This window comes from Thalassophryne amazonica, chromosome 11 (assembly GCF_902500255.1).
Source record: "Thalassophryne amazonica chromosome 11, fThaAma1.1, whole genome shotgun sequence".
Taxonomy (NCBI): Eukaryota; Metazoa; Chordata; class Actinopteri; order Batrachoidiformes; family Batrachoididae; genus Thalassophryne; species Thalassophryne amazonica.
The window spans coordinates 76,231,024-76,252,900 of record NC_047113.1 but is presented as its reverse complement, the minus strand read 5'-3'; the positions used below and the strand labels follow the sequence as shown (position 1 = coordinate 76,252,900).

The window sequence follows — 21,877 nt, the reverse complement described above, 5'->3', positions numbered from 1 at the left end:
TTTGGGTGACTGAGAGAATGGCTTGTTTTATAAGTGCTGCATTAAGCAACCATAGAGTTAGAGAGGATTCAGACACTTCCATTGGTCCAAATGAGCCAGAGGCATTATTGGCTTTTGTTCGCAGCTATAAGTTATGCTTGTCAGGGGAAATTTCATCCTTAAAGGGAAACATTACACAGTGAGAAATACAATACATACCTTTATCGGACATTTGAACTTCGCGCTCTCCCGAGTGCCCCCGGGCTGCCATCATTGTAGAATATCCTGGTATTTCCCACTTGGCGCTGATGTTATTGACGAAAGACTGTACATACGTGCCAATGTTCACTGTTGGAATTACAATTTTGTACATGGCCCATGTCAAACAAGCGTTACTTCCGTACATTAATTGAAGTCTCTGTTGCTGTGCTGCAAAACACAGGGCATGACGCAGGGTGTTTGTGGCCAATTAACGAGTGAAGCTTGAATTCAAGGTCCGTTTTGCGTGTTACACACCATCGGCATCAGCCTGCAGTTTCCGCATCTTCACCAAAGAATGTTGTTCAGGCGCAAAGTTTCTGTGTCAATATCTTTGCCATCCCAGACTTGAATCCAGTCGTCCATGCTCCTGGCTGGAATAGATTCCAGATCTACCGGAGGAGACTCGTTTATATCGGCTGCAGTGGCGCCCCCCCTCCCCACTTTCTTCGAGCTGCTCATTCCTGTTTGTGGTGGCTGACACGGCACCTGCTTCCCCGCTGCCTTCTGCCTGGTTATTTTTCCTCTTCTTGTTTTTCTTGTCGTCAGACCACCTCGGCTATATGTTACAATGTCCCGAGGATTGGGACAATCCTCTGTCTCAAACTCCTCTGTCTCAGACTCAGCTTCAATAGATTCCATAATTTTCCGCACAATTACAGACCGGATCAGTTTGATTTGTAACCACATGGGCCTGCGCACCGCAAGAAGACTACATAAAGATCAACCTCGCAGCTCAGCGGTGTCAAAGAAAGACATACTGAAATGGTGCCTCAAACAAGAGAGACGACCCTCTGCCCCGTGACCTTTCCCACTTCCTTATTTGGTCATGCAAGCTCATGTACAGTCTTTCGTCAATGACGTCAGCGCCGAGCGGGAAATCCCTAGATATTCTACGATGGTGGCCCGGGGGCACTCGGGAGAGTGCGAAGTTCAAATATCCGATAAAGGTATGTACTTGCGGGACTAGTGTAAAAAGTCTGGAATATCAGTGCTTTGGTATGTTTCTTATAGGAAAATATTGCATTTCTCACTGGGTAATGTTCCCCTTTAAGTTCATCCTCCCTGTAAACTTTTGCATCTTAAAACTCAAGAACCATAAAACTTTCAAAATTGAAATTTTGATATATTAATACTTGGAGGTCAAAACTCTGTGTGTCAAAAAATCATGGTGACTTGTATAAATGCTTTTTTAATTGAATTTTGGATTTAAAGTAGGAAATGTACCAGTTACCCTGAAGTGCTCAATTGCCTGCTAGATGGAGACAAAAACTGTTCAAATGTGCGGCAAGGTTAACTTTTGGCAAAAATAAGATGGACAGATGGCCAAAAATGAATTCACAGTTGTGTCCCTTGCCATTATGGGCAACTCTGGTGTCAAAGCCCAAAGCCTCTTCTGCATTGTGACATCTGGATAACAGATCAAGAAGAGGATTGCATGTTGTGGTGACATATGGTGGGGATCCTGTGTGCCCAGTGGTCACTATCAGAATGATGAAGGCCCAACAGGAACCATGAACACCAGACAGCTAATGGGGATCTGGTGACACAAGTCGTCAAAGGTGAATAAGAGGTTGAGGTTCCCTTATTTAACGTGGGTAACCAACGACGGTCTCAACGTGTCTGTCACTCATCCCCAGCACTGTTGTTAAGAGTGCCAGTTGGGAGCGTGCCTGCAATTGGGAAGTGAACTTGAATTGCTGGCATCCCAGTCCCACGTGCAAGCCGTTACACCACCACCTCCCACCACCTAAGCCAGAGGGGGTGATGGTTTGTAGTCCAACAGCTGTGAAGGCTGCAGCAAGTCCTCTGCTGGGATTTCCCAGGCATCACACCAGGCTGAGGATCTGACTGTGCATTTGTTGGTGTGCAAGGACATTCCCACATTAACCTTCTGGGGTCCGAGGGCATTTTCTGGACAGTTCACTCGCCTGGCATAAATGTTTTACTATTGCTGTTAACAGCTCTCCCTGCACCCCACAATCAAGTTTGATGTCTCTTTTTTCAGGACAACCTGTGCTTTCATAATATATATGCTTTGTTGTGTTTTATAAGTGTAATAATGGTTTGCAATCAGAAATAAGAAAGAAAAAAGTAAAGTGGAAAAATAATTTTCCACACACATTTATTCAAAACACACAGCAAACCATAATAAACAACGGTTTTGACACTTTATAAAGGTAATTTGAGGTCTTGTGTGAAAGACTGTACAACAAAAAGGTTCAAACAATGAACACAAATGCACATTTTGAACAATATATACAAAATGACCTATACGTTTTGTTTGTCATCTCAAAGCAATTTCTGTCTGCTATTACACAAAGGTTACATCACAAATTTCTACTTCTGCTGTGTTTTGGAGTGTTCTGTGCTGCTCCTAAAGCAGCTTTCATTCACACTTTGGCCCACTTTGGCTCCTTACAGTCTGAGGAGTGGCCTTCCCCCTCACTCTATTGATATGGTAAACAGTGCTTTACGCCGAGAAAGCAACAGAGTTATCCAGTAACATTCACATGCAAACTAGTGGAGCAATCCTGATAGTTACACACTCTTTGTTTGAGCATGTGAGATTGTCATCAGAGGCTCTCCGTCTGCTCCGTCTGCTTTCACTGATCGCTGTGCGTAATGGCGCAGGGTGCACTGTAGTCCAATAGTATGTGCTCATTGGAGCATCCAGGGGGCTATTCAAACGGGCCAACTAGTAACATATCACTCCTGAAAACGATCTTTGGCTTTTCATGTGAGGTAAATCTGCCCTACGATTGGATTTTGGAAAACCGTGTGATGGTGAAACAATTCAGATTGGACACTCACATTGCACACGTCATCACACAGCTTCTATGAGGAGTACAAAGATGGCTGATGACTGGCTCGAAAGTCCACGGAGTTAACTTTTCAGCAAAAAAAAGTAAGTTTCTATCTCATATCATTAAAACATTATTTCTAATTTAGTAAAGCTTTGTCTTAGCTGTCGTATACGACAACGTCAGCCCCAGAGGGTTAAACAAACCCACACACCTGTGTCTCTAGATCATAGGTGTCAAACTGATTCCAGAAAGGGCCATGAGGGTGCAGGGTTTCTTTGTAACCACCAATTCTAGCAGGTGATTTCACTGATGAACATCACTTTGAGCAGATGGGAAGAGTTCAAGCTGAAGAAGGAGTCCTACTTATCTTTGTTGGTAGGTGGGACCCCAGAGGCAGCTGACAGGTACTGGCAGGCCAAGCGTGCCGCATCCCGTGCGGTCGCAGAGGCAAAAACTCGGGTCTGGGAGGAGTTCGGGGAGGCCATAGAGGAGAACTATCGGGTGGCCTCGAAGAGATTCTGGCAAACCGTCCAACACCTCACGAGGCGGAAGCAGCTCTGCACCAGTACTGTTTAAGGTGCGGGTGGGGAGCTGATGACCCTGACTGGGGATGTTGTTGGGCGGTGGAAGGAATACTTCGAGGATCTCCTAAATCCCATCGTCACATCTTCCATTACCCTGGCCAAAGTCACCGAGGTGGTTAGAAAGCTCCTTGGTGGCAAGGCTCCTGGGATGGATGAAATCCGTCCTGAGTACCTTAAGTCTCTGGATGTTGTCGGACTGTCTTGGCTGACACGCCTCTGCAACATCGTGTGGTGATCGGGGACAGTGCCTCTGGATTGGCAGACCGGGGTGGTGGTCTCTCTGTTTAAGAAGGGGGACCGGAGGGTGTGTTCCAACTATAGGGGGATCACATTCCTCAGCCTCCCCGGTAAGGTCTATTCCAGAGTGCTGGAGAGGAGAATTCGACCGATGGTCGAACCTAGGATTCAGGAGGAGCAGTGTGGTTTTCATCCTGGTCGCGGCACACTGGACCAGCTCTACACGCTCCATCGGGTGCTCCAGGGTTCATGGGAGTTCGCCCAACCAGTCCACATGTGTTTTGTAGATCTGGAGAAGGTGTTCGACCGTGTCCCTCGGGGCACTCTGTGGGGGGTGCTCCGGGAGTATGGGGTCCGGGGTCCTTTGCTACGGGCTTTCCGGTCCCTGTACGACCGCAGCAGGAGCTTGGTTCGCATTGCCAGTAGTAAGTCAAACCTGTTTCCAGTGCACGTTGGCCTCCTCCAGGGCTGCCCTTTGTCACCGGTTCTGTTCATTATTTTTATGGACAGAATTTCTAGGCACAGCCAGGGTGTACAGGGGGTCTGGTTTGGGAACCACAGAATCTCGTCCCTGCTGTTTGCGGACGATGTGGTTCTGTTGGCTTCTAAGTATCTCGTTGTCTTGTTTACGAGTGAGGGATGGATGGAGCATGAGATCGATAGACGGATCGGTGCAGCATCTGCAGTGATGCAGTCGCTGTATCGGACCGTCGTAGTGAAGAGAGAGCTGAGTAGGGGGGCAAAGCTCTTGATTTACCAATCGATCTACGTTCCGATCCTCACCTATGGTCATGAGATTTGGCTCATGACCGAAAGCTAAGCTAAACTGAGAGTTCCAGGCCCAAGCTCTGGAACTCTCTGCCATTGAATGTCCGACTGGCTCCTTCAGTTGACTCTTTTAAGACTCTTTTAAAGACACATCTTTTTGTGCTGGCTTTTAACACAAGATGAGCTGAATACTGCCACATCTTTTATTGTCTTGTTGATTTATTTTGTTCTTGTATTTAACTAAATATAATTTTAATTCCTTTTATTGTACAGCACTTTGGGGCAGTGTTGACTGTTTGCAAATGTGCTTTATAAATAAACCTGACCTTGACCTTGAAAGAACAAGATCGCGAGTACAAGCGGCTGAGATGAGTTTCCTCCGCAGGGTGGCTGGGCGCTCCCTTAGAGATAGGGTGAGGAGCTCTGTCACTCGGGAGGAGCTCGGAGTCGAGCCGCTGCTCCTCCACGTCGAAAGGAGTCAGTTGAGGTGGCTCGGGCATCTTTTCCGGATGCCCCCTAGACGCCTCACTGGAGAGGTGTTCCGGGCACGTCCCATTGGGAGGAGGCCCCGGGGAAGACCCAGGACACGCTGGAGGGACTATATCTCTCGGCTGGCTTGGGAATGCCTTGGGGTTCCCCCGGAGGAGCTGGAGCAGGTGTGTGTGGATCAGGAGTTCTGGGCAGCTTTGCTTGAGCTGCTGCCCCCATGACCCGACTCCGGATAGAGCGGAAGAAAATGATTGAATGGATGGAAGTGTTCATCAGTGAAATCACCTGGTTTAGTTGGTGCTTACAATGAAAACCTGCACCCTCTTGGCCCTTTCTAGAATCAGTTTGACACCTGTGCTAGATCGACCCTTGATGTTGATATCCTGTCCACTAATCGATGAAGAGGCTATCTTCTTTGCCACAGTGGCCTTTGGGCAACTTAGTTGTTTCCAAATATCTGCAGACTTTCCTTTTACTTGGCGGGGAGACATGATTAAAAGGTGCAACACATGAAGTATTAATTGGTTTGTATGTTTGTAGAATCTCTACGCCTGGCAGTAAATTCCTTCCAGTGAAACTTTTCAACACTGGAGGTTTGATACTAGCAGCAATCTGTAGCTCGCTGAACCAGAATGAGCTGTGAAAACTAATCCATGCTTCACTCTCTCTCCCTGCCTTGGGGTTGGGGGTTGGGGGAGTGATGGTTTCAGGGGACTACAGGAGGCAGTAGCACAGTAATTGGGGCAAAAATAGGTTTCCCTCCATGTCTTATACTCCTCCCTAAGCCATCTCCCTCTTCATTTCACTCTACCAAAAATCCTTAGCAAGAAGCCGCCAAAATAATCCAACCAGCTCCCTCTCTCATGGATTTCATTTGTTGTTAATTGCCTTGCTTGCTCTTAGAGGTTACCCGCCACATTGCAGATCTGGCCAAGGTCACTGCTGACTACATCTCTGTTAATGGCTCAATTCCCCCCAGGATTACCAGTAATGGTGCCTCAATATTCTGCACATCTGTGAAACCATTACACCAAGCCCAGGGCCTGAGCCCAGCAGCATGTCAAATAGTGTTATTGTAAAACGCACTGGTCATTTAGCACCATTTGTCACGTGCAATTTGTTGTTAGAGCACAAATCGTTATTTGAAATATCCTGTCAAACCTTACAGAGGAGCTTTATATCTCTATTGTGGTTTGTACCTGTTTTTTTTTATTATTATTATTCCATCACTCAGAACAGGAATCTAAACCCACAAAATACAGATAACTCAATGGTCCTTTTTTCTATGGATGATGTTTTTCTTTATTTAAGACACTGTTTAGCTTTTACACTCCCTGAAACTGGAGCTCATGCAAACTGAAGTGGCTCAAGACTCACGTCTATTCCACATGTATTCTCTATTTATTTCCACTCTGACGAAACAGCACTGGGTAGTACTTTTTTAAGCCTCCCACCCGTCGCGTTTTGTCCCAGACAGAACGTGCCGTTTGATGCATGCGCGGCTTTTAGAGCTTTTCCTCTGCAGAGAAAAGAGAGCGAGGTTGAAGCAACAGAGAGGATATGATGCGGGTCGAGCATGTGCCATTGTTCAAGAAGAATACATTCATTATACAGTGGAGAAGAAAATAAAAAGCCTTTCTGTACAAGCAGATAATGATGTGTACAGAATGCAATTGTCCAGTGAATGTATGCATATACAGCATCCGTCAGAAAGCTTATTATGGGAGGAAAACCTTCAATCTTATCTGAATGTCAGACTATTCTCTTTAAAAAAATTGTTTTACTTCATGTGGATTTATGATACATAATGCATTTTCAGGTGTGTGAGAAGAGGTTTTAAAATAAGGAAGCTTGCAATCAGAGTATTAATGTATGACATCATTTATGTAAACACAGTGTATCCAGAAAGTATTCACACTTTTACAATATTTTCTTACGTTACAGCCTTATTCCAAAATGGATTAAATTATTTTTTCCACAATATTCTATGCACAATACCCCATAATGACAATGTGAAAAAAGTTTTTGAGATTTTTGCAAATAAAAAAAACTAAGAAATCACATGTACATAAGTATTCCCAGCCTTTTCCATGAAGTTAAAAATTGAGCTCAGGTGCATCTTGTTTCCACTGATCATCCTTGAGATGTTTCTACAGTTTAACTGGATTCTACCTGGGGTAAATTCAGTTGATTGGACATGATTTGGAAAGGCACACACCTGTCTACATATACGGTCTCACAGTTGACAGTGCATGTCAAAGCACAAACCAAGCATGAAGTCAAAGGAATTGTCTACAGACCGATGAGGCAGGATTGTCTCAAGGCACAAATCTGGGGAAGGATACAGAAACATTTCTGCTGCTTTGAAGGTCCCAATGAGCACACTGGCCTCCACCATTTGTAAATGGAAGACGTTTGGATCCATCAGGACTCTTCCTAGAGCTGGCTGCCCATCTAAACTGACCAAGAACCCAATGGTTACTCTGTCAGAGCTCCAGCATTCCTCTGTGGAGAGAGGAGAACCTTCCAGAAGGACAACTTCCTCCAATCCTCCAATCAGGCCTGTATGGTAGAGTGGCCAGATGGAAGCAACTCCTTAGTAAAAGGCACATGGCAGCCCACCTGGAGTTTGCCAAAAGGCACTGGCAGACTAGTCAGGATTTTGGGAAAAATGAATACAGCAATGTAAAGAGACATCCTGGATGACAACCTGCTCCAGAGCCCTCTTGACTAAGACTGGAGTGATGTTCATCTTTCAGCAGGACAGTGACCCCAAGCACACAGCATGATATCAAAGGAGTGGCTTCAGGACAACTCTGTGAATGTCCTTGAGTGGTCCAGCCAGAGCCCAGACCTGAATCCTATTGAACAACTTTGGTGAGATCTGAAAATGGCTGTGTGCCGACACTCCCCATCCAACCTGATGGAGCTTGAGAGGTGCTGCAAAGAATAATGGGAAAAACTGCCCAAAGATAGGTGCACCAAGCTTATGGCATCATATTCAAGAAGACTTAAAGCTGTAATTGCTGCCAAATGTGCATCAACAAAGTTGCAAAGACTGTGAATACTTATGTACATGTGATTTCTTAGTGTTTGGGTTTTTTTTGTTATTGTTGTTCAATACATTTGCAAACATTTAAAACTTTTTTTCATGTTGTCATTATGGGGTGTTGTGAGTAGAATTTTGGGGGGAAAATTAATTTACTCTATTTTGAATAAAGCAGTAGCATAAAATGTGGAAAAGTGAAGCACTGAATACTTTCTGGATGCACTGTATACTGTTAAGGCTCTATGGGGGTATTAGTGTGGCTTTCATGGAAGTTTCATTTATGAATTTCATGCAATTGCATAGATTTTGAATAAAGTACGCTTATGTAGTATAGGAACCTTGGTTTAGACATACAGTAGGTTTCAATGCAAAAACAAAGATGTGTCAATGAGCCAGGTGTGATGGGAGTATTTGGAAGCTGTTCACTTGGTTGCATTCCAGATCATTTCAAAAACACCAGATTATAGCCAGCCTGGCGTAAGTGTACCTCACTTTGTCCCATGCGTGTGTTTGTTACGTTTTTATTTATTTGTTTGCATCACCCAAAGCTGTTCCATGGTGTCATTGATGCAGCAAAGCACAGCACCAGTGCATGCTCCCAGATTTGACTTTATTAAAAAATCTTTCAAAACATGGTGTGAACCACATTGTTAGTCTTTTCCCTCAGGTCCCCCAGGGTCCCTTGGTTGTCTGCCTTTCCCCCAGTTCCCAGAGTTGTTATTCCTTTCCCACCCAATCCTGTAATTGAGTTGATTGTTGGCCTTTCTCCCCAGGTGTCATGGTTGTCAGTCTTCACCCCCTCTCAACCACCACCTTTAGTTGTTGGCATGTCCCCCTCTGGTCCCCTAGTTCCCCAGGTTCTTGGCATTTGGGTCTTCTGTTTGTTGGCCTTTTGCCAGGGCCCCCTGTTGATTGATCTTCCTCCTGGTATGCAGACGACCTGTGTCTGATTTTACCTTAACAGCATGAAGTTTAAAAAACAGATTCCATCAAGCATCAATAGATCCATCATCCTTCTCCACTAATTCTCCCTTGAATTGCTGCAGTCTGTTACACTCTGAGAGAATAATGTGGGAAAACACCTCTATTTATATAAATAAAGTAAGTGCCTTCAGCTGCTCCCTTGTTCTCACTCGGGGTCGCCACAGCAGATTCAAGGTGGATCTGCTGTTGGGAAAGTGAAGTACACGGACCCACGCCAGGGGGTGTAAATGAACGGCCAATAGGAAGTCCAATAAATAACAATTTATTCTGCAAATGTGCACAACAACCAAATATGCTTTTAGTCTGTCAATCAATCTACACAAAAGATGGCGCGTGGGCAGGCCTGAGGGTAGGAGACGCCTATCCAGAGAAGAGCCGGGACCCATGAGGTTCCACCGCCAACGGAGACCTGCAACACACCGGAGCCGCCAAGTCCTGAGTCCCCAGGTGGCCACTGCTTCCAGCTGTCAGATCCGGTACTGCTGGCAGGAACAGACACAGGTTAAAGATGGGTGTGTGTACACCCAGAAAACAGTCAGCAAAAATACAGTTCCTTCCTGAGGGAAAAATCTCCACCTCCAAACACAGGAACACAGAGTATGTGCAGTGCCTTATGTATCACTTAATCAAAGTCTGAAGTGAGGAGTGGAGACACCAACTCCTCCAACTTCCACAAACTCGGCTACAAGCTGCAAGTGTACAAAAGGTTACGACTGCAAAAAGCTCTGCTGCAAAAACGTTTGCGTACGGCACAGAACGGCTGAGTAGTTTACCTGACGGGTAAGCTGATAACTCGGCAGAGTTGTGGTGTCTCTTCCAGGCTTTTATGGACTGTGATGATGCTGGGATGATTGCTGACAGCTGTCAGCTCCTGGTAGACTCCTACAGCGACTGCGCCCTCTGGTGCCCGAAGCCCGACGACAGGCAGGGCACCCTCTGGTGTTGACCAGCAGTACCTCCTCTTTGGGCGGCCCACACAACATCTGTATGTTGATTTGGCACATGTTTTACACCAGATGCCCTTCCACATTACATGGAGAAATGTGGCAGGGGTGGGGTTTGAACCCGTAACCTTCCACACTGAAACTAAGCACAATAATCATTTGGCCACAGCCTCTATTTATAGCTGAGTACTGCACTAAGTACACTGACTGGTTGCTCTCCATGTCAGGGGTGAGTTTATATAAGTGAAGTGCGCAACGTATCTGCACATGCATGGGTCAAACGGGAGCAAAAATCCAAATTACCAAACTTACACTGTTCCCATTGAATTTCATATACAGTAGCATTAGCGGACTGTAAAAGTTAAGGTTTACAGGGATTGTTTCAAAGGCTTTAAGCCTTAAGCGATGCATACAATAATGACAGGGGCGCATTGTGCTGTTTTCAAATGCTAGAACGGAATTTATAGGCTTGAAAGTTGGTAGAGAAGCTTGAATCTTCGACTGAACTGGGTTGCTTGACGCGAGGACATTTCTTTTTCGTCTTTTCTTTTTTTTTTTTTATATAGCGCCAAATCACAACAAACAGTTGCCCCAAGGCGCTTTATATTGTAAGGCAAGGCCATACAATAATTATGTAAAACCCCAACGGTCAAAACGACCCCCTGTGAGCAAGCACTTGGCTACAGTGGGAAGGAAAAACTCCCTTTTAACAGGAAGAAACCTCCAGCAGAACCAGGCTCATTTCGCTTCAAATCGCAGAAGCTTCCTCAGCTAAAATTCTTGCTCTGGAAGTCTGACTTCTGTCTGACTCTTGTAGAGAAGAATAAAACAGAAGCCAACAAAAGCTGGAGTTTTAAACCTAACCAGACCCCTCCTACTGAGAGGCAGACTGCTATAGGCTAGTGACTAAACAATAGCTCTAATTAGCAACTATTGGATGGATGCCTTTCTGATGGCTCCCTTGATGACGTGAATGACTCATTACCATGAACAAAAGACTGAAACTGCTTTGACCTGAGTACCCCATTGTAAACAGGGGATAAAGCGTGTCTCAGACCCCCTCCCTGGTTAAGGCTGGGTTTCAAACGTTTCACAAAGAATGCCTCCTTGACCCCTCTCTCAAACCATTTCTTCTCTCTGGCTAATATTTTAACTTCCTTGTCCTCAAACATGTGGTTAGTGTCTTTAAGGTGGAGATGAACCGCAGACTGAGGTCCACTGGCGCCCTCTCTGCGGTGCTGGTATAGCCTTTTGTGTAAAGGTTGCACACATTTATTTTGTCAATATTCTGAAACTGTGCCGAATTATAATGTGGTTGATGACGTTTTCGTGCATTGGCTTATGACTGTAATGTCACGCCATGAATGACGTGGCACGTAATATTATAAAATTGACATGTTCTATAAACAAACTCCATGCATGCAACTTAAACTCCAAATCTGTCAACTTATCAAAACAAACGTGACACCAAAGAAGTTATGTGTGAGACCCACCTTCATTGTAGTTATTATGAAGCCGGAGGAGTAGCGATTTCTCATCGCTGCTTAGCAAATATTCTGCAATATCCATAGTTTCAGACTCTGGACTTCGTCTAACCGTCCGTCAGTTGCCTTCAAGGAGTCAGAAATTTGTTTGTCTCCAACTATCAACAAGGACCGGCCATTTTTGACAACAGCACTCTCTTCCTCCTTCGTCGGCACCAACGGTAGTTTCTGTACCGATGCAGCGTATGCAAAGGCAGCCCGCGCTTCTTTCCGTTTCTGTCCACTGCCGTACGTAGTCCTGGTTGTAACAGGCAAGCCGCGGAGCTTACAAAAATGCTTTAAATTGTCAACTTTCCAGCGGTTGAAATGATCAAATCATAGCACTCCTCGCTGCTTTCTGCTGTCATACCTTGTGGATTGGTAGTCGAAAAATTTATCCTACCCGTAATGCACCGCGCGGCCTGAGATGTGCACTTCGCTTATTAACTTGGTAATAGTGAAAACCGACGCTGTCCATGGTGCTGAAGCTGTTCCTGGAAATTTTCAATGGATGTTCAAAAGCAAGTATGACACATCACATTAAAATTGAGTGAAGATGGTTCTCAATCATCCAATTAAGGATTATTTTAAAAGTTTACATCCTTCCTTGTTGGTCTTTAAGACATTCAGTTCAATATTAAGGATTAGTGGCAAGGAAACACACTAAAACCACATAAGAAACACTCTTACTTATGGGTTGCCCAGGAGGGCTGATAAGGCTGTGATTTCATTATCACAAAATGTGCCCTTTTCAAGCACCTTGTGCAACTGATGTTGTGATTTGGTGCTATATAAATAAACTGAATTGAAATTTCAAAACCTGTAATTTAGATGTATTTGCAAATTTAAAGTCTAGAGAATTTTTCAGTTGGGTAAGCTCAGTTTTGCCCTAGTCTTCAAAAATTCCAAAGTTTAACTGAAATCCAAACAGTTTTAAAGGAGATGAACTTACAAGATTCAAGAACAGACAGATGGTTGGATGGACAGGATCATTTTGTATATTTTCTATATCCCTTGTAAATTGTTTGCACTGGTGGTGGTGTGGGGGGTGGGGGGGGGATAATGATCTTGAGACGCTCATCCATGGAATATTCCTGCCAAGTTTGTTGAAAATCTGCTCCCATATATCTGAGTTATTTTATACACAGACACATACAGACCATTAATTACAATAACTGAGACGATTGCTGGCTCACACGATCAAAACCGATCCATCATGTTACTTGGGAAACTGTAATGCATCTGCGCTATAGTCAACCCAAGTATAATATAATCAGTCTACATTTATTTTTAAAGTGATTTTGAAGCTTATTCTACTCTAGTAAACAGACCCAAGTAGAATATGTTAATTGTTTTGATTGAAACAGCAGTAATTTAATCACTTGGTCGAGTTTCTTCACACTGATGAATATTGATGGATGAGTTGTGAGAATAACATGGAGAGCTAAATGGATCATTATCACAGACAAAAGGACACACACATACACACACACACAGCTTGGATGAGCTGATGTCTGTTAATTGTGCTCATGCACATCCATGTATGCCCACACTCACAGATGTGAAGTCGTCTCTAAAATGGGGTTGAGGGATCACCTGGAACGGCAGCAGTGTCTTGGGAGGTTTCAGCTGAACAGAAGACATAATGGATTGGCTGTTTGCGGTTGTGAATTTACTGAGGATTCAACAGCGAGACTGCAGAGAAATGTTTGCGTGCACGTGTGCAACATATTCATCATTTTGTCAGGGCAGCAGTCTGCTCACGTAGTAACATCAGGAGGACTCATCTCCCACCTGGAGATGTTCAGGCCCCAGAGACAGAAACAATATGATGTTGTCACAGACCACATTGTGAAACCCCTCGCAGTGAACAACAAAGTCAAATGGCTGTAAACGGTGTATATTACAGGTCAGGAACAAGCCTGGGTTATACACAGTAAGGTGGTCCAACTGAAGCCAGACTTTCTAATCCGAGAGGTGTTACACAACAAGGAGTCAGGCTGGCATTCAGTACACAGCAAAGCAGGATATTTGGCAGCAGGAGGCATAACCAAGAATGTGAGTAACACAGAAGCATCCCAACATGGCAGCAGTGTCCAAAAGATATCAGGTGGACTCAGAGGTCAGGATACAGAGCAATGGTCAAAATGCAGGTACACTCTAACAAATAAAATGTTGAATTTAATTGATAAAGTTAAGGTAACTTTTTCCACATAACATTGTCAATTAAGTGCAAAACAATATTGTAGTTGAAATTAATTCAATCAAATGAAACATTATTACTTAAATACCTCAGATTAACAATTGCATGTATGTAAGTATGCATGTATGTAAAACCCAGAAGAACTAATACAAGAGGAAAGTACACTTCAAAGAATTACAACAAATAGTACTGTGATCACTATATTGTGATAAAATTGTGTTCACTATGAGGATGATAGAAAAAACACAACATGCAAAAGGAAAAGACACAGACACAAAGGAAAATGTAAGAGCGATAATAGCGCATCAGCTAAAAGTCATCCCAGAGAGCAACCAGCACCATGCTCTGAAAACTATGGAAAAACAAACAACACAGAGAAACCAGAAGAGTGCTTTGTGTGCCATGGGAAAACAAACACCGAGCACCCAGCACCATGCTCTGTAAACTATGGAAAAACAAACGACACAGAGAAACCAGAAGAGTGCTTTATGTACCATGGGAAAACAAACACAGAGCACCCAGCACCATGCTCTGTAAACTATGGAAAAACAAACAACACAGAGAAACCAGAAGAGTGCTTTGTGTGCCATGGGAAAACAAACACAGAGCAACCAGCACCATGCTCTGTAATCCATAGAAAAACAAACAACACAGAGAAACCAGAAGAGTGCTTTGTGTGCCATGGGAAAACAAACACAGAGCAACCAGCACCATGCTCTGTAAACCATGGGAAAACAAATAAAACAGAGCAACCAGCACCATGCTCTGTAAACCATGGGAAAACAAATAAAACAGAGCACCCAGCACCATGCTCTGTAAACCATGGGAAAACAAACAAAACAGAGCAACCAGCACCATGCTCTGTTCACCATGGGAAAACAACACAGAGAAACCAGAAGAGTGCTTTGTGCACCATGGGAAAACAAACAAAACAGAGCAACCAGCACCATGCTCTGTAAACCATGGGAAAACAAACAAAACAGAGCAACCAGCACCATGCTCTGTAAACCATGGGAAGACAAACAAAACAGAGCAACCAGCACCATGCTCTGTTCACCATGGGAAAACAAACAACATAGAGAAACCAGCAGAGTGTTTGTGCATCATGGGAAAACAAACAAAACAGAGCAACCAGCACAATGCTCTGTGCACCATGGGAAACAAACACAGAGCAACCAGCACCCTGCTTTGTGTGCCATAGGAAAATAAACAACACAGAGAAACCAGCAAAGTGAAAACATTTCAAAAGCTAACAAAAGCTATTCATGGAATGGAGATCTGGCAACTTGCTTCCAATGGATTGTTTGCTGTTGTAATGCTCTTCCAATCTCTACAAGGTTGTATTTGTTTCTTTTATTTCTGTTTAATATTTCTTTTGGTTTTTAAGTGTATCTACTCTGAATCTTATTTAACTACAGTCCTCCTGTTGTGAATCGCTAGTTCTTGTGAAGTTCTTGTTCGACACGATGGCAACACTTATTCATGGACAACCACCTGTAAGTCACTCTCCTTTTACAGTACAAGATTTCTTGGATTATTTTGAGAAGAAAATAGAAGACATTAGGTTAAACATATCCCACCATGCCTTAACCCAGCCACTACATCCTACTATTGAGGTGGGTGGCATTACTGAGGTATTACCTAGATTTACAGAATTTGATAGTATCTCTCTAGGCATGCTGACGAAACTGGTAACGTCTCCAAAAAGCACAACCCGCTTATTTGATCCTATACCAACAAAACTGTTTAAGGACCTGTGGCCCACTCTTGGGCTGACTGTGCTGGAAATTATTAATCTCTCATTCATTTCTGGATCTGTTCTTAAATTTTTCAAATCTGCAGTGATTAAACCATTACTTAAGAAACCTAATCTTGACCCTTGTGTATTGAAAAACTAATGGCCGATATCAAATCTATCATTTTGCTTTAAAATTCTGGAAAAAGTGGTTTCACTGCAGCTCGTGGACTATCTTACTGAGAATAATCTTTTTGAGTCACTGCAGTCTGCTTTTAGAAAATATCATTCCACAGAGACAGCTCTCACTAAAGTGGTGAATGATCTTCTGCTTATAATGGATTTGGACACCACTACGGTTCTGGTGCTGTTGAATCTCAGTGCTGCGTTTGATACTGTGGATCATCATATTCTACTCTATAGGCTGGAGCAGTGGTCTCCAAACTATTCCAGAAAGGGCCGAGAGGGTACAGGTTTTCTTTGCAGCCACTGACTCCAGCAGGTGATTTCACTGATGAACTCATCCCACCTGCTCCAAGTGATGTTAATCAGTGAAATCACCTGCTGAAGTCAGTGGCTGCAAAGAAAACCTGCACCCTCTCGGCCCTTTCTGGAATAGTTTGGAGACCACTGGGCTGGAGAATCATTTTGGGATTACTGGGAGTGCCCTTGCATGGTTGATGTCATACCTGACCAGTCGTTCTCACTGTGTTTTGTACAATAACACTACCTCTAACCTTAGTGACATGAAACTTGGGGTTCCACAGGGGTCCATCTTAGGCCCCCTGCTTTTTTCCTTTTATATAACACCCCTTGGGCACATATTGCGGCGTTTTGGGATTACCTTTCACTGCTATGCTGATGATACTCATTATGCAACTTTATCTAAATTCTGGGTCTTTTAGTGAAGCTTAGGGCTAGTGGCCGACGATCACCTTAGTATTTCCTTTGTTTTTCTTGTTGCACAATGCTGGTAAATTATACTGTATTTGGTGTCTTTCTGATGCTTGATTCTATTTTTTTTTTTTTTCTCTGTTTGAGGTGCGGCTCCATCCAGAGATGGGTGTGGTGTCTATTTCTGAAACTCTCTTGTCCTGTGCATCGGCAACATTTCCTGTATATTCGTTTTGTGTATTATTTTGTAATTTGTGTCTGTAGCATGACCCAAGCAGAGGGTCACCCCTTTGAGTCTGGTCTGCTTGAGGTTTCTTCCTCAAATCATCAGAGGGAGTTTTTCCTTACCACTGTCGCCTGTGTTCTTGCTCTGGGGGTTGGTAAAGTTAGACCTTGTTAGTTACTTGTGTGAAGCGCCTTGAGGCAACTTTGTTGTGATTTGGCGCTATATAAATGAAAATAAATTGAAATTGAACATTAATCACATCAGTTCACTGCAATGGGAAAGTAATAATAATCAAATAAAGTAACTCACAATACCAAGCCTACACTAATGCCTGTGACCTGCGACACATGCAAAAATTAATATGAAGCAGCTGCAACTCATTTCCTTGTTTCCCTGCCTGGTACAGATTTCTCCCGTACTTTCCTGTTGAAAGACCTCCATCCAAAGAACATGAAGCTTATCACTGAAGGGTTGTTAGTTCAATCCCTGGATATTTGAGACATCATACCTCTACTCACTACTGTGACAGGGACATAAGCAAAGTCTACAATTCTGTACATTATCTTAAGGTATTAAAATTGCATCAAATGTTGGACTGTTGGAGTCACTGTTGGTGCGTGCACGGTGTCTCTGCTCCACACAGAGAACTGAGTGGGGATTACTTCCGGGTTATCCGAGTGTGAGCAGCGTGAGAAGAGGCAAAAGAAACTTTGAAAACTTATTTATATAATTTTTTCTTCGGAATCCGACCAAACGGACAATGGCTATGGATTAAAATACAACGTAAAAAAAGGTTACTGGACCTTGGATTTATGTAAAACAATAACTTTCAGCACAGTTTGGGATCGGGGCTAGCGGTTAGCCACGCTGCTTCCAGGTAAGGTACAGAGCAGTGTAAACAACCGGAGTCGAAAACACTACAAATGGCACCAAAGAAAAGCTTGGTGGTTGAGGAGTCGGAGGAGGTTAAAAAGGCGCTTGAGTCAGTGTCACTGGACGTAGCTGACATAAAGGACAAGCAGGACAAGATACTCAAGCTTGTGGAGGAAGTCGCGCGACTACGAGCGTTATTAGAGGATAAGGACAAGAAGATCGAGGCTCTTGAGAAGAGAGTTGAGGACTTGGAGCAGTATTCAAGGATTAACGATGTGGTTGTGACTGGCTTAAAGATTAAACCCGCTCATATGCCCACGCAGTGATCGCGGGCAGTGATCTAGAACCCGGCGAGATGGAGGAGAGCTCTGCGGAACAACAGGTTGCCGCGTTCCTGGCGTCCAGGAACATTGATTTGGACATAAACTGTCTTGAAGCTTGTCACCCTCTCCCAATTAAGAAAGGCGCTCCTCCTGTGCTTATCATGAGGTTTTTCAACAGAAAGGATAAGGTTACATTGTTGAGGCAAGGAAGAAAACTGAAAGGTACGAATGTTTACTTGAATGATCACTTAACAAAAACAAATGCAGACATTGCTAAAAAAGCCAGATACTTAAGGAAAACAAACAAAATTCAGAATACATGGGTCAGGAATTGTAAAGTCTTCATTAAACTGAATGGGTCTCCTGAAGTAGCTAAGGTGCTGGTTATTAAGGACATAAAAGAGCTGGAAAAATATGAAATATGAGTCAATAATGTATGGAGAAATAAAAAAGTAAAAAAAAAAAAAAAAAAAAAACTAGTTCTACTTCACAAGCCATTGAAATAAAAAAGTAAAAAAAAAAAAACTAGTTCTACTTCACAAACCATTGAATCAAAACCCAAAATCTCTACTTCAGGAGATGAAATAATACAACAGAGGATAATAAACCAGGAATTATTGGAATTAAAAGCAACTGAGTATACTGAACATAAGATAATGGATTTGGAAAACGAAATAGACCCTGATAATATGATTTTTTTCGACTGATACCGTTCATTGCAACTACTATATGGAAGAGGATTACAATAATACAGTTAAAACAGAAGGTAAATTATCAATTATCCACTTTAACAGCAGAAGTATGTACACAAACTTTAACAGTATCAAAGAATATCTCCAGCAGTTTACAAAACCCTTTAGTATAATAACAATTTCAGAAACATGGTTCAATGCGCAAAAAGGAATACAATTTGAGTTGGATGGTTATAATCTAAACTACATCAACAGAGTGAATAAAGGAGGTGGAGGTGTTGCTATATATGTGCATAAAAATATTAAATTTAAGGTAATAGAAAGTATGACATTAACAATAAAGGATGTGTTAGAATGTATATCAATAGAGGTTTATAATGGAAACAAGAAAAACATTATTATAAGTTGTTTATATAGGGCGCCAGGCTCAAATATGGCTATATTTACAAACTGGGTGGACAAAATGTTTTCATCAATAAATAACAAAAAAAATATTTATATGTGGAGATTATAACATTGATCTAATAAACCCCAATAGACACACATCAACTGACGAATTTATAAACACAATGTACAGCATGAGCTTATACCCAGTTATCACCAGGCCAAGCAGAATTACATTGAATAGTGCAACTCTAATAGATAACATCTTCACAAACAATATAGAAACTAAAAATATAAGTGGTTTATTGATATGTGACATAACTGACCATCTTCCTGTGTTCACTGTGTATGACTCCAATTGTAATTTTCAAGTAAAACCCCAATACTCTGCATTTAAACGAGTAACAACCCAAAAAGCAATAGATCAACTCAATAATGACTTAACAAAACAAGACTGGCACACTGTGTACAGGGAGAATGATGTGGATTGTGCCTTCAATAAATTTCTAGACATTTTCAGTTCATTATATGAGATAAACTGTCCAATACGCCAAGTCAACAAAAACAGTACTGCCACCAAAAGTCCATGGTTAACAAAAGGTCTACAAAATGCTTGCAAAAAGAAGAATACATTATACAGACAATTTGTTAGACTAAGGACAAAAGAATCTGAACATAGATATAAATTATATAAAAACAAACTAACTAATATAATTAGAGCCAGCAAGAAATTATATTATACCAATCTATTAAATAATAATAAAAATGACACCAAGAGAATCTGGGAAATTCTTAACACTATAATCAAAAATAAGGTAAGAGGTCATTCTTATCCAAATTATTTTATTGATAAGAACAGGGACATCTATAATATGAATAACATAGTTAATGGTTTTAATAACTTCTTTGTTAATATTGGACCCGACATGGCAGCAAAAATTCCCGAAGGTGGTAACAAGGAGCAGGAATCACTCATAAAAATCAATCCAAACACAATGTTTCTCTCCAGTGTTAGTGAAGCCGAAATAATAGATATTGTTAATAAATGTAAAAATAAAAAATCAACTGACTGTTATGACATAGATATGAAGCTAGTAAAAACAATAATTAAAAGCATATCAAAACCCCTAACTCATATATGTAACTTGTCATTCCAAACTGGGACATTCCCGAACAAAATGAAAATGGCAAAAGTTATTCCACTATACAAAAATGGAAATAGACACATCTTCACAAACTACAGACCGGTCTCTCTACTCGCACAATTTTCCAAAATTTTAGAAAAGCTTTTTAACAACAGGTTAGAATCCTTTATAGAAAAATATAACATAATTAACAAAAGTCAATATGGGTTTAGTGTTGTGTGGGCCGCTGAAGAGGAGGTACTGCTGGCCCACCACCACTAGAGGGCGCCCTGCCTGGAGTGCGGGCTCCAGGCACCGGAGGGCGCTGCCGCCTTACAGGAGCAGCCAGGATGACAGCTGTCACCCATCACTGGAGACAGCTGATCCCAATCAATAAGGAGGTATATCAGCAGGACGGCATCTCCACCTCATTGCCGAGATATCGCCTTACCAAAGAGGTAACAATCTCAGCCTACACATACGTGTGACTTTAAGTGTATTCTTGTTGATTATCTGTAGGACAGCTGACTACCAGACAGCATTTGGATAAGTACTCACCTTCCTACATTTCTTGATTGTTGTTGACGAGAGGTGGAGGTGGACTCTCCACCCTCCGTGTTGCTGGGTGCAGCCGCATCCGCACCTGACTGTTTCTGTTTCCTGCCAGCAGTACCGGATCCGACGAGCGGAGGCAGTGGCCACCTGGGAATTCGGGACTTGGCGGCTCCAGTATTCCCGGGGTTCGGTGGCAGAGGAAATCGGGTTGGTTCCGGTTCGACTTGGACAGACGTCTCCTATCGTCGAGCCTGCCCACACGACACCGTTGTAATTAAGCTCAATCTCCATATTGTAATCGGTTGTATTTGTTGTGCCTGTTTCACAACAGTAAAAACAGTCTTATTTGACTCCTCCATTGTCCGTTCATTTGCGCCCCCTGTTGTGGGTCCGTGTTCCTACACTTTCACAACAGGATATCTCGGCCAACGTCATGGATCCCGAGGGGCATCAACCGGCTGTTGAACGGCCAATGGAAGACCAGGACGCGCAGGCGTCCTCGGGAGGGGTGATCGGTGAGTTGCAGCGGATCCTCGCCGCTTTCACGACTCGGATGGATTTAATGACCGAGCAGAACGTCCTCCTGAACCGCAGGGTGGAGGCTCTCGCCGCACAAGTGGAAGCGCGCCCCCTGGGCGCCGCTGCGGCTCTCCCTCCCGCCGACCCTGTGCGTAACAGCGATGTTCCACTGGTCGTCCAACGACCCCCCCCCCACCTTCCACTGAAGCTTACATAAGCCCCCCAGAGCCGTACGGAGGCTGTGTGGAGACGTGCGCAGATTTTCTTATGCAGTGCTCGCTCGTCTTCGCACAGGGTCCAGTCATGTACGCGACCGATGCTAGCAAAGTAGCTTATGTAATAAACCTGCTTCGCGGTGAGGCACGCGCTTGGGCTACAGCGCTCTGGGAGCAGAATTCACGGCTCCTTCTGACATATGATGGGTTTGTGAGGGAGCTCAGAACCGTGTTCGATCACCCTAATAGAGGCGAAACCGCTTCAACCGTGCTACTGTCAATGAGACAGGGGCGTCGGAGCGCAGCTGCCTATGCAGTCGACTTCCGCATCGCGGCTGCGAGGTCCGGCTGGAATAGCACTGCGCTCCGCGCCGCCTTCGTAAACGGACTGTCATTTGTTCTTAAGGAGCATCTGGTGGCTAAGGACGAACCGCGGGATTTAGATGGGCTCATCGATCTCGTCATACGGTTAGACAACCGGTTAGAAGAACGTCGGCGGGAACGAGACGAAG

At 43.4% G+C, this 21,877-nt stretch overlaps 1 long non-coding RNA gene across 1 annotated transcript; it reads left to right on the top strand.

Moving 5' to 3' along the window:
• Positions 1–287: 287 nt before the first annotated feature.
• LOC117520411 lies at positions 288–21,259 on the top strand. Its single transcript, XR_004563639.1, has 3 exons — positions 288–484; positions 15,784–15,786; positions 21,249–21,259. It is a non-coding gene; the product is annotated as an uncharacterized LOC117520411 (long non-coding RNA).
• Positions 21,260–21,877: the final 618 nt, after the last annotated feature.